Below are 10,063 nucleotides of genomic sequence, written 5' to 3'. Positions count from 1 at the left end.
TACGAATTAATCTGTGTGTTCTTCTGTTTTCATAGGGCACATGCCTATGGCATCATTACCTGAGTGATTGGTTGCAATATAGGCCTCACTTAAGGAGCCCATCTTCATCATCACCCTGAGACTCAACAGTTTGGCTGAACCTAAAGGGTTAGGTTGGTGAAGGGATCAGGCGGTCTGTGGGCTTCACTTTAGAACTGATTTCTCGTTTTCTGTCTTGATGGCTTGGACAGAAAGGGCCCAGATCTCTGAAAAAAGGGAACTTCTAATATATTCCCCTCAGCCCGAGTGAAGTATAGTGGGCCACATACTTCATGCCTTGTATAGGTGTAGCATGCCTTGTACAACATCCTCCAGATAAGTCATTCTTTACTTAAGTCCCTGTCTTTGTCATTTAGTGGTTCTGATTTAACTGTGCCTTCCAATTCTTTCCAAATCTGTCACTCCCAGAATATGACCAAGATGCCAATGGTCCAGTAATGCCAGCCTTTGGACACCAAGCCTGGGACTTCCTCGTGATGGCCACCTGACTGGGATTCGGTAAGGTCCCTCCCCTTATAGGAAAGACGCCCTCAGTGCTAAACCCTTCTCCCTTTCAGGGCCCCCCTGACCCACAAGGAGTAGGATGACGGCCGTATCCAGCAGGAAGTAGTTAAAAGAAGATGAGACCTTCGTCCATTGTCCTTTACAAGATTCTAAAGTGTGTGTAAATCTAAAAGGAGGGATTGTAACAGGGTGCAGCCAAGAGGGGGCCCCAAAAAGGGATTTGAGAGAGAGACATGTTTTCTCTGGTGGCAGACATAATCCACCTAAGGGGTTCCTTGATGTAATAGTATATCACTCTTAGTGCTCCCCCCCCTTGTTGTTCTGTTACAAGTATGCCCTTCAAAGTGGAGTCCAGGTGTCGGGAACTGCGCAGACAAGCTGAAATGGTCACTTGCCTGGGTGTTCTGAAGTAAATTTGGCCTCTTTACTGGGATCACCCCCTTCTACAGTGAGATGAAGAACAACAACAAGACAAAAGAAGAGATTATGGTTGAATTGTGGACTATTTATTGAAACAATGAACAAGACTTACATTTCATTGGAAGAATAACAGTATCATAAACAACCAGAAAATATCCCGTGTGGAAGGTAACCGTAGGTTATAATAAGGCAGAAAACAAAAACCAGTAAGGAGGGTCTGTGCTTATGCAAGGATCTGAATTCCAATGTGTAGAAGCCCTACTGTGTTCTAGACAACTCATAAGGGTATAGCCTGACATCCATCATTTTTCCAACACAGGTGACACAATTTCCTTCTCCAGCAGAAGGGAGTTGGAATCCTCAGGAAGTAACGTTCAAGTAGGGTTTTTTTTGTGTGTGTGTGTGTGCGTGTGGCATTTCAAAGTCCCCAGTAGACAGAAGTCCTGGCCACACTCAGGGAAGCTGTGGGGCCTGAGGCCCATGTGGGTGTGGAGGTGGACGTTGAGGTTCCCACTGTGACCAAAACGCTTGTGACAGACCTTCCACTAATACAGCTTCTCCCCCGTGTGGATGTTCTGGTGGCCTTGCAGCGTGGATTCATGGCCAAAGGACTTCCCACAGATCTGACAGTGGTAGGGCTTCTCACCCCTGTGGATTCCCTGATGAACTTGCAGATCCAAAGGTTGTGTGAACTTCTTGGGGGAAACCTGGCACTCAAAGGGCCTCTCTCCAGTGTGTGACCTTTAGTGAATCATTAGCTGCGACTTATCGGTGAATCATTAGCTGTGACTTATCAATAAATGTTTTCTTGCAATCTGCACATTCGGACAGTCAGCTTTGTCTGGCTCCTTTTCTGACAGTGGCTCCCATGGTGGTTTGTTCCTGACGTGAATGGGACCTCAGCTGTCTGGAGAGTTCTCCTTCATCCAGACACACGGCTTCGTCTTCTGGAACATCTTCGGCCATGGAAGTGTTGAGGCATTGTCTTGTGAGGGGACCTCTTGTAGTCTGGCAATCTTTTCTTTTCTGACACTAAGGCAAAACGTCTGTCTCCCAATCATGGGTGGAACTTTTGTTATCAGTGCCAGCTTCTTCTGGCAGGTTCTCCTTGCTCTCCGTCCCCACAGAAACTTCTGGAAGAAAGGATTCACCACATACCATTTAACCAAGAGCATGCTCAAAACTAGCAAGCATATTGGAACCAGTGCTCATGCTGGTTGAGAACTTCCCTGCCCGGCTGGGTCAGTAATTCCACTGAAGCCCCCGTGTCCACACTCACCATGACCCCTCTGGAGCTGAGGCTCTGGAGGTGCAAGCACTCTCATCTCTTCCTGATCGTCCATCGGGTCCTCCTCCAGCATCCGTGTGGGTCTCACTCCCTCTAGGTCTCCTTCCTCAGAGATGGTCTCTGGCGGGAGAGCTGTCTGTCCCTGACAACCAACAGGTATTATGGATGTGTGCACATTCAGGCATAGAAAGCTCCATCTCCTCCTCCCCCAACCTACCCAGCTCCCTGCTCTGAGACTCCAGCTGTCCTAATGCTGCAGTTCTATGGCTCTGCCCAGACTGTCTTGGGGGCCACTCCATTGCCCCTAAACCCTCAGCCGACTCCCTGTTGTTCATCTGTACCCACCACATATTTCAGTCAAGTCTATACTAACAGGGGTTTTTTGTTTTTTGTTTTTTTTTTTTTTTCAAATATGGATGTGCAATAGAAACGGCAATCAGTTGCCTCTCACTTGCCCCCAACCAGGGACCTGGCAGGCAACCCAGAAATGTGCCCTAATGGAAATTGAACCAGTCAGTCTGCAGGACAATACCCAATGCACTGAGCTACACCAATCAGGGCTGTATCTGACAGTTTTTACTCTTCATTCTCTAAGCCTGTCTCTTCAGGACATCCCACATGCCCCCTGCTCCCAACTGTGGAGCACAGCCATTCTAGCCCCAGATTTCCTGAGTCATGCGTGTTGACATTTTGCCTGGATTATTCTGTGGCACATTTAGGGCAATGGACAGTGGCCCACTGGACAGGGATAGCATCCCCCATGGAGGTGGAGAACCCAAAGTGTCTCCCGTCATTGGCTAGTCGCCTTGGAGGCACAAGGACTCCAGGGGAGATCCACTCCTTTAATGGTAAGAAATGAACAATATTCCAAAAGCGGGTCCTTTGACCAATTATCATTTTATAAAATGCCTTTTGAAGAAAATTAGTCTTGAGTTCACTGGCCTGTGTGTGGGGGAGGGGCAAAGATTGGTGAGTCTTTATTGTCCACATGAGCTCAGAAATGTCTAGGAATTGAATGCATTCTTGGGATGCATTTAACGGGTCCAGTTCTGTCCTGGGCCCAATGACCCCATTACTCCACCCACGGCTTCTTCCTCTAGGACCTTCTCCCACCTGTCCCCACAGGTCACGGCATCACACACTCACCTGCTCCCTTGACATGTCCTTGATTTCTGGCTGATTCTCTGGCTCCTGGCTGACCTCCTGGCTGTTCTCACCATGTACCTCCGCCTCACACGAGAAGGACCAGGACTTCATGGACAAGCCCAACACAGGGTCCTCATCACCCACTTTCACTCCAGCCATCTGGACTGAATTGTGCACCAGAAACTTCTGCCCTTCGATGCTGACTACAGTCTGTGGGGAGAACATCAAACAATGTAAAAACCACATGCATCGTATTCTTTGTATGCATTGACGTGACACTCACACTTTGTGTGGGCACAGACTAGGGTTTCTGAACCTCAACACAGTCGACATTCAAGGCTGCATGGTTCTCTTGGGCAATACAGAATGTGAGCGGCACTGCTGGCCTCTAGCATACTCTCTGCCCCCCACTCTGACAGCCCACAATGTATCCAGATATCTCCAAGGGTCCCCACTGGAGAACCAAAGACACAAACAATCCCACCTGCCTTTCAGGTCTGGGGCCCCCATGCCTGCCCTCCCTTACCCATGCCAACCCTGAGATTCCTACTCACCCATGTCTTAGGTTTCTCCTGATGTCTCAGGATTTCCTCCAAATCTTTGCAACTCTGTACATTGTGATCCCTTGACCAAGACCTGGAGCTCCAGGGGCATGGAGATCATGAACTGCTCCAATACCAGCTTGTCCAGAATCTGTTCCATGGTGTGCAGGTCCAGCCTCAGGCACCGACGGCAGAGCTCAGAGTTTCCACAAATCCTGGACCATGTCTGAGTCCTCTGAGCTGGTGAAGGCTCTGAAGGCTATGTGCCACATCTCTGCCTCCCGGCCCTGCCTGCCAGGAAGGCTTCCCTGGGGCAGTGCAGATGGTAGCAGCTGTGATCCCCGGCCTTCCTGGGGTTTCCCAGGACTGCACAGGAATGCCTGTTGTGCAGCCATAGTCACCTGAAAAATTTTCAATGTAACTGGAGACAACTCTTCCTGAAGCCAGCAACTAATGAAGACCCAAGGAAGGGGTTGACTCTGTAATAAATCCAGAAGTCGGGCAGGGGGAAAAGGGGAATCAAATGAGTTTAACCTATTACTCCTATTACTCCACCCTTCCCTCCCCTTGAAAACCCTCCTCACTGTATGAGACACGACTTGCTGGTCTCATACTTAATACCATGGAAGTTAACCCAGACTATCATTCTCTGATGCCCACATTTGATTATAGATGCTGGTTCTCCACGTCTGAATGGCCCCCCTAGATTCTGACTCCTAAAGGTACACAGGTTGAGGGGGGCAGTATTCTCATCTGTGAGTTGGGACAATATTGTTTGTCCTATACTGTAAATTAAATATGGTCATGAAGTGTGATGCTTCTAAAATGTATTTTAATGGTAACATCAGCTTATATAGCTTTCTATCAAGATATGATACAGCAGGGGTGTCAAACTCATTTTCACCAGGGTCCACATCAGCCTCGAAGTTGCCTTCCAAGGCCGAGAGTAATTTCAACTCCTTAAGAGTTAAGGAGTAGTTACATTTATACAGTCCTATAATTATTTCAGCCCTTGGAAGGCCACAGCGATGATAGATGTGGCCCCCAGTAAAAATGAGTTTGACACCCCTGAACAGAGAATAGATTGTAAGTTATTAATCACTGTATCAGCCTTAATTCTATAAGAAGATACAGAAACATATTTACAACCAGGGAATTCCATGTGGTGTAGTAACAAGGGAAAGATTTATTTCTAAATCCTCTTCAGAGGATGTTTAATGATTGGACAGAGAAAGAAAAGGAAGAGAGAGAGGAACACCAATGTGACAGAGGAACATTGATTACCTCCTGTTTGCGTTCCCACTGGGAATCGAACCAGCAACGGTGTGGTGCAGAGGATGATGCTCCAACCAACTGAGAGCCACCTGGCCAGGAGAAACATGGAAAATGTTAACCCAAGGTTGTCCCCTAACATTTCCTTCTTTGTTCCATGGAAGGGAGAACACACACACACACACACACACACACACACACACAATCCTACTAGAGTTAGGCTCCTATAGATACTTTGGTATTGTGGTAAAATGCACAGGAAAAAAAATTCACCCTTTTAATTCTTTTTTGAAGTTTATGGTTTCATGCCACTTAATGCATTCCCACTGTTGTTTGAACCTCATTTTTCATAACCACAAAAGGTAACCTTGTACCATGGAACAATCCTCTAGTTCCTGCTCACCCACTCCCAACCCCCTAAAGCACAATCTGCTGCTAGGACTATGGGATTAATGGATTAACAGAACCCTGTATACATTTTGAAAAAACTATTTTATTTATTTATTTTTAGAGAGAGGGGAAGGGAGGGAGAAAGAGAGGGAGAGAAGTATCAATGTGTGGGTGTCTCTCATGTGGCCCCCACTGGGGACCTGGCCTGCAATATGGGCATGTGCCTAGACCGGGAATCAACTAGTAACCCTTTGGATCTTAGCCCATGTTCAATCCACTCAGCCACACAGCCAGGGCTGAATCACCTATACTTAATCTCATTCCAGAAAACAGATGAAAACCCAATGGCCTTTGCAATTTCCAGGAATCAAGATGTTTAGAAAGAAGTTATGCCTGGATCCTGAACATACCTCCTAAAGTCAAAAAGCCATTTTCTATTTTCTCCAGAGATGCATTTGATTCCAAGGAAAACAGCCAGGAAAAAACAAGAAGCTTCCTTCCAACCAGAGATGGGGGGGGTCCCTCTGAAGGTCTGGGCAATGTCACTGAGAGTCAGGAAGGTGAACCCCTAGGACAGGTGGGGGAGGGGAGCATTCCTAGAGGTTCTTCTCTGGAAGGTGAACACATCCTTGCACAAACTTTGGGATGGGAGAAAAGACCATCTGGAATCCTGGGAATTAAGGGGTTTCAGGTTGTTTGCCATCAGGGAGAAGGCAGTGATTCCACTGGTCATTTTTAATCCCTCCAGGTTCCTTTCACATTAATGAAAAACGCAATCACAGGAAGCAATAAAAATCAGAGCCAAGATATGGAAGCAACTGAAGAGCCCATCAAGAAATGGTTGGATAAACAAGTGGTGCTTCTACTGAATGGAATATGACTCAGCCATCATAAAGAATGAAATCTTGCCATTGGTAACAACTCGGATGGACCTGAAGGGCATTGTGCTGAGTGAACTCAGTCAGAGAAAAACAAACACCATTTGGTCTCACTCATCAGTGGGATCTAAAGAACAAAATAGGAACCAACTCATAGATACAGAGAACAGACTGATGGTCGCCAGAGAGAAGGGTTGGGGGAGGAGGGCTGGATGAGAGAGGTGAGGGAATTGAGGGGTACTAATTGGTAGTTACAGAATACTCACAGAGATGTAAATTTCAGCACAGGGAACATAGTCAATAATATTGTATTAACCATGGATGGTGCCAGGTGGGTACTAGACTTATTCCGGGGATAACTTCTTAAGTAATATAAATTTCTAATCACTATGCTGTACACCTGAAACTACAATAATACAATACTCTATGTCAACTGTAACTCATAAGTAAAGGTAAAAAGAGAGAAATATGCAGTCTCTCACTAAAAAAAATGAAATAACATAAAATCAGGCACTAAAATAAAAATGTTAACCGCATCATGCATGTTAACCAGGAATTATACAGGAAATCAGAATGAGGGGGGAACATGGGAGACCCCTGGTTTTCCCGAGATCACGGAAATAATGCACCATGAACACAAACCCAAATCTTTCCGAAGCCCACCTCCATCCATCCTAATTTCCAAACGCCCTCACACATCCCCAGCCCTGCCTTACCTCCTCCGAGTCTTCTCTGGTCTTCTCCGCATCTCCGGTGCCTAAGTCACCCTGAGTCTGGAGCTGGATTAACTGTGCCATGCCATGAAAGGTCTCCATTTATACAGAAGCTCAAGGATCCACCCCATGTTCTCTGTCAGCCCTGGGATTGGTCGAAGGCCATGGGACCACCCACTCATTTAGACTATCAGCGTTGATTAATTTTTCCCGCTGAAACTTCACAGGAGAAAAAAATGACCTTCTGTTGGACCCAACATTTAGTGCCTTGGTCTAGTCTAATGAATTACAGTATTTATCATACAGCTGAGGTATTTGAGGGCATCAAGATATATAGAGCCATAGACAAACATCACAAAGAAATAGAGATTTACAAGTTCTAACCAGTTTGAGATCCATCACCTATGTTTTTGTTAGTTGTAAACGATTTTTTAAAAACCGTTTTATAAATTTATTTTGATTGCATTTATTGGGGTGACATTAGTTAATAAAATTACATAGGATTCAGGGGTACAATTCTACAACAGATCATCTGTCCGTTGTATTGTGATTGGTGGGCTTGGCATTGTCTAGCAAAGTGAAAGGTCCGGCGTTTGATTCCCGATCAGGGCAAATGCCTGGGGTGGCGGTTTCGTCCCTGGTCGGGACATGTACCATAGGCAGCCCACTGATATTTCTTTTTCACATCGATGTTCCTCTCCCTCTCTTTCTCCCTCCCCTTCCCTCTCTCTAAAAATAAATAAATAAAAATGCGAAAATAAACACACATAAAATAAGACGTCCTTCTTTTTCCTCTCTCTAAAAATAGATGAATATTTTCAAATAAAAAATAAATAAAATGACAAAGTGTGAGAAGAACATATTTCTGGGAAGACACACAGCAAACCAGAGGCAGAACACCAGGAGAGTAATAGAATGATCTCATACCAATTTAGCAATACAAGGTATTGAACAAGTGAATAGTAACTATTCATACACAAGGAAGAGTCATTTTAAAAACATTTAAAACTCTTTTTAGTATCTTGAAATTAATACATGAAACTGTTGTTCAAAATAGATTAAATAACTGGTTTGATATCAGTCAACTTTACCTTTTTAAAAAACTAGACAGAGAAAAATTAAGATAGATTTTTAAGCCCTGGCTGGGTCCTCAGTGGGTTAGAAAGTCCAGCTGATATGTAAGGGTTTTGGATTGAATCTCTAGTCAGTGTGCTTTCAGGAATCAAACAATGAATGCAGAAATAAGTGGAACCAAAAATTGATTTCTCTCTCTCTTCCTCTACCTCTGTAGAATTAATACACTTTTAAAAATTGTTTTCAAAAAGTAAAGACAATAGAAACCAGGAAAAAGCACGTAGATTTCACTCTACATTCCACTCCCCCCAGGGCTGGGAAAAGACAGTTTATAGACAGAGTGGAATTCTACATGGATCTTGGGTTTTGTTTCTGCAAATTAGATGCTATAAAATCAGGAAAAAAACTATAATAGGAGGTGGGGGTGTGAATGTTTTCATTTGAATTAGTGAGTAAATGTTCAATTTTAATCAAGAAGTGGGCGTGATTGGATCACCAGTTTAGAAATTCCTGGTGTTGATCAAATCAGAACAAATCCATTCAAATAGCGAGTTGTTTGTGTCAGGTTAACAGTAAACCAGTTTTTTATTTAACCTTTTAGATGAATTGGAGGGTGGCTGGCTTTTGACTGATTTTGGTTTAAATCTATATGGAATCTTAAAACCAGTCTCTTAACCCTACGAATCTCAAACTCCTTGTGAGTAGAATGGGAATGGGAAGGTTATTCGGTACCTAGTGTGGGGTGTAGAAGAGTAGAAGGTTGTTTTGACCCCCAAATTGTAATGATTATTTTCTGATGCTTTCTGATCTTTTTTCCCCTCAGAACAATGGAAGTTGTATCAACAAGTTAGCAAGAATAATGGGGAGACCCAGAATTAACTGGGCTCCGCCTCATACTACCATCTACCTACCCAATGCGTCTGACTCTTTCTTTCTAAAAATTCATCCTGTTGTGCATAGCCTAGAAAAGAAAGTTTTTTGGACTACATTTTTAGAGGTAGGTTAGGCTCACAGCACCCTGACCTTCATTATTTTAATCTTAAATCTTCTGTAAAGTCGCGACTGAACTAAAAATGGCTAATTTTGGTGGGTCTATGGAAACTCTGAGCTCATTTTGTTTCAGCATGAACTATCCATGAATCCTTCTTAACGAGGAGATGGGAAGTCATCAATGATTCCACTGGGTCCCTGCCCAGACAGAAAGCCTCATTAAATGTCTCGATAGCAAATCCATCCCTGGAAATACCGATTTGTTTGCTTTGCTTTCTCACCCAGGACCCCTAGTCTCTCTGCTCTACTCATCCAAATACAATCTGTTTAGTTAAGAGTTTTGTGCCCTTGTTACCTTCCTGTTTAAGCAGGGGTATGGAAGATGAAATCACTAGGAATCTGGGTGAAAGCTCACGGGAACTGCCTATTCATCATTATTTCTTTGAATCCTCTCCATTTGTATTTTCTCCTCTTTTGGGGAAGTCCGGTTCTCTCATGAATCCTATTACTTCTCTAAATTCTTTATACCTTCTTGTTGCAAGAAAAGTCTTCTATATGGTCTTCATCTCTTTAATTTGTTTTTCTGTTGTGTTCATTCTACCCTATATCCCAACTAATGCTTTTTTTTTATCGCACCTATTATATATAATATGTAAAACATATTTATTTTAACTAATATTCAACTACATTGATGTTTTTAAATTTTATTCTTATTGCATTTGGCTGATTTCTTTCCTAATGTTTGTTATTTGTAATCATATTTCCTGGATGATGGTTCAAAAATTCCTCTTTCTGAAGGTATCTGCA

The sequence above is a fragment of the Phyllostomus discolor genome, chromosome 12 (assembly GCF_004126475.2).
Source record: "Phyllostomus discolor isolate MPI-MPIP mPhyDis1 chromosome 12, mPhyDis1.pri.v3, whole genome shotgun sequence".
Lineage (NCBI taxonomy): Eukaryota > Metazoa > Chordata > Mammalia > Chiroptera > Phyllostomidae > Phyllostomus > Phyllostomus discolor.
Note: the sequence above shows the minus strand (reverse complement) of the source record.